Below are 4,308 nucleotides of genomic sequence, written 5' to 3'. Positions count from 1 at the left end.
TCAGCTTTTTTAATTTTGGGTGCATCTTTTATTATGCAAATTGGCCACGCCCCCTCTCTGGGTTCTCTGCTTGTGTCCAAGGCCTTTAAAGGTTCTTCTAGCCTTTTTGGAACTTTTAACAAATCTTCACATACCCGCAACTGGGCTATTCCCCCACATTTACAACACAGCTGTGTCCCATGCTTCTGCGTGGCTGGCTCCTTTTTAGTTACATATTTTAAAATCCATTGTAAGATCCACATCAGCATTGCCATTAGCTCCCTAGATTTTTCCAAACTCCCACAGTTTATCATTCCTAGCGCTGCCATCCTACAGGCTGCACCAATTCATCACCTGAGTTCTCTTAGGGTCCCTTACTCCTTGCGATATTAGACAAACCATATAACACATCTTTATCTGAATTTTTCATAGTTTATATTATGGGTATGGGAAATAGAGTAACTTACAAAGGTGAACACCCAGTGCCTCACAAAAGGTGAACACCTGGAGCCCCATTCTGCTATGTGGCTCAGCACCCCTCTGTTCCAGATAGCTTCCACGCCCTGTCCACAGTCTCATTAGCTTTTGCCCATGCCTCGTGGGCTGGAGGTCTCTCCCCAAGTCGGTAAATGCCCTTTCTCATGTCCACATGGGCAAGACACCATGGCATTTTTTTCTGGCTACTGCTGCCACAAAAATGGCACCAATGCTCCTCCCTCCCTCCACAGTTAACTTTCCACAGCCAATTCTCCACTGAAGGTCCCACCCCTGGTCAGCTCACACTCCTGCGAGGAACAAGTACCCTTTGGGACACAACATAATACACTTATTTAGTCAAAACCAAAAGCATGCTTAGCATAAGTCATTCTCCAAATTTTACAGAACATAATTGGTGTAGTCAGCAGGATTCACAAAATGACATTACTGACTCGAAGGAGTAAATGTTCCAAGATTGCCAAGGAACTCTCTGGCTGAGAAGAACTCCCCTTGTGTGAATTGATTCAGGAATGGATAACTCAGGCTGGTCTTTATAAACAATGTTCTAGCAAGGTTAAAGATTTTGGGCTAAACCATGTGGTTCAGGCTTTGCAAATGTTACCAGGAGAAAGTATCTGACCTGTATGACTGGGTAAGGCCTAGTGTTCACTGACCATCTATTGGAAAACTATTGAAAATTGTAAACTATACATTACCAACATCTTTTGCCTTTTTTAACTTTTACAAAAACTTTATTGAGAATTTCATACAGGCATATAAAATGTTTTGATCAAATCCATGCCCACTCCCTCCCCTCCAAAATTCCCCCTTCTGAAGAGGTAACCCTAAAATCTTTTAAGGATTAGATGCAAGCTTTCATATACTTTTGACATTTTTGGCCTTTGGAAGAGAGTATGTTGCTAATAGGCCCAAGGACATTTTGACTTTTTGCCAAGAAACTGGCTACTTTTCTTTAGGGTCTTTTTACCCTAACTGCCTAGCCAATTCCTACCTCCTATTCTTATCACACCATCCTCTTAAGGGGTTACCCAAATTGCCAATAGGGAATCTGGACACAGACTGCTCTGGCTTCTTCCATACTGAACAGGAATGCAGGATGAGGCAGTTGGAGTCCCCCTTCAGTGAGTCTATCTAAAAGACTCCCAAATTGCATAACTTTTGTCTCTAAGGTGAAAAGAAAGTCCTTGAATCATGAATAGGAGGTGTGAAGGAGAGGTAAAGGCAAGAGTAATTATCATTACAAGTTCTCAACAGGGAACTAGAAAAAAGTCAGAACAGAGCAATTTTCAAATGTTCATATTAGAGTCCATTGGAGTTTCTTGACAAGGGCTTCCAAAAGCATCCCTCTATTGGGTTCTTCCTGATTTTTCTTTTGTCTTTCAAGGCTGGACTAGTTGGCTGGGAAGAATGGTGGATGTTCAGATGAGGGTCCAGTGATCCTGCTTGGTACTCCTTTACATAACATAGACTTTATTATTTGTAGTGGTTTTATATTTATAGAAACATTCAGAAGTTCACAAAATTCTCATGAATCCCATTCTCAATTGACATTGTTTTTAGCATCTTGCATACATGACATATATGGTGTAATGAATGGACCAATATTGATAAGTTATTAGCTGAATTCCATGGTTTACTCATAGTCCCATGGATTTTATGTGAATAAAAAAATTTCAGAGTTTTGTCAAGAAAACCTCCTTCCCACCAAAGACTGGGAATTTCAATTTTTGCAATCTCTTTGTCTAGTTTTGTTATTAGGGTTTATAAGATTATAAAGAATCATTATTTCATAAAATTCTGGGAGAATTCACCAATGGAACCATTTAGGTTTGGTGACTTTTGAAGATCAATAATCATTTATTGCACACGTTTAATAGATGTAGGTCCATTCAGATAATCCATATATCCTTGCTTGAGATTTGGAAATTTGTGTCTATCATGAATCTGGTCCATTTATCTAAGCTGCAACCAGGCTCTATGGACATGGAGTGATTTAGAACATTCCTTTATTGTTGTAGTACCCATGAATAAATGATGGCAATCTCTCTTCATAAAATAATTTTTAATTTATTCTTTGATAATTTCAAACATGTATATAATATATTTTGATTAAATTTACTTCCATTAACCTTTCTTATCTCCCTCTTACTCCCTTTGGAACTCTTCATAATCAAAGTATCCCCACCCTACTTTCATGCTTTTTCTAAAACCAGGAGTTAAATAGGGTTTCTTGCATGCATATAGGTTGATAGATACAGAACTACTTCCTGGATTACGGCAACTTGCCAATGGCTACACAACTGAATAAAAATGACATTTCCTTCTTCAACAACCACTAACTCCCAATAATTCCTCAGCTATAGATGGTACCTTATGTGTCCATCCACCATGCATGCTGCAGTGTTGAGGGTTGATTTTGTGCAGGTAACTACACAAAATCATGAGTGTGTTCATGAGTGCAACACCCAAGTCTTGCACAGAAGAGAGTTTCACAGCACTCCTCCCCACCATTCACCTCTTACAATCTTTCCGATCTCTCATCCATGGTGATTCCTCGTGGGAATAACTTTATTGGACAAATGACTTTTACCTAACCTAGCAATCAAAAAGTTAATCTTATGTTTTGAGATCATTTGATGCTGTCTCAGATTGTTTATAATGTAAGATAGCTTGCTAGGCTTTGGGCTCCTCTTGTAACTTAAACATATAGCTTTAATCTTTTATGTCTCTTCCTTTTCTTTCACCTAGAATAATGTATGTATGTATGTATGTATGTATGTATGTGTGTGTGCATGTGCATGTGCATGTTGTGTCTATCAAGCAAGTACTGAAAATAGTAAATATTTATGGGAAACAATGAAGATCATTCCATTTGTGTTGCAAACAATACTTGGGATTAGACTGACAATATCTGTTTATGCTTATGTGCTGTTCTAGGTCAGTAGGGTTCAGAGAGGCAAAATCATTTTAATGATAAGTCTTTGCCTTTTCTTCCCCATTTCACGCAGAATGTATGTTTTCAATAAAGAGAGAGCTAGGTCTTGGTTTGAGAGCACAGTTCTGGGAGAAATCTGAAAGAACAGATTCTCAGAGAAGTTCAGGTCTCCTCTTGCCTAAATTGGATGCTAGGAGTTAGACTGTTTTTATTCAGGCATTGTTGTAATGTAGCATCACATACCTCTGCATTCTCTGAACCTCAGTTAGGGCATGGGGCTAGAAATGATATAGAAATCCCATTTAGGGTTGGGCACTCAATAATCACTTAGTCTCAGTACTTTGACCAGCTGTGACTCTTTATATTAACTGCTGCCCACTCTATAAAGAAACTTTTCTGACTAAGATTGAGTGCAGACCAAATCTGAGTAAAATGCAAATATATAGAAGGTAGTTTGACAATAAGTCCATTTAGCAAAACAATAGTTATAAATTTCCTCTAGGTCCTGTGATTGTTCCAGTCATAGGCTTTGGCCAGGTTTCCAGTAAACAAAATGTATACTCCTGTAAAGCAGGCTACAGCTATAACCAGAAAGTAGTCAGCTATTCCCAAAACATTCATGCCACAATAGCACTGATGAATCCATCTTGCCTGGAAGATCAGTATTGTAACTTTTACGGTTCATCGCTAAATAAGACCATTAGTGATGTTTCTTCCCAGCAGCCTAAATATCAACTTCCAGCACTATAAAAGTTAGCCAGCAGAGAGGAAGTTTACAGGTTATTTCACATTTGTTTTCTCTATTTTGCAACCAAAGTGCATGGTGTTTTCATCAATGGACTCTTACAATCTAGTTATGATGGGCAACCAAGAGCAATTGCAACAATATACTGTTT

This window comes from Nannospalax galili, unplaced genomic scaffold, assembly GCF_000622305.1.
Source record: "Nannospalax galili isolate Female #2095 unplaced genomic scaffold, S.galili_v1.0 scaffold305, whole genome shotgun sequence".
Taxonomy (NCBI): Eukaryota; Metazoa; Chordata; class Mammalia; order Rodentia; family Spalacidae; genus Nannospalax; species Nannospalax galili.
This window is presented reverse-complemented; position numbering follows the sequence as displayed.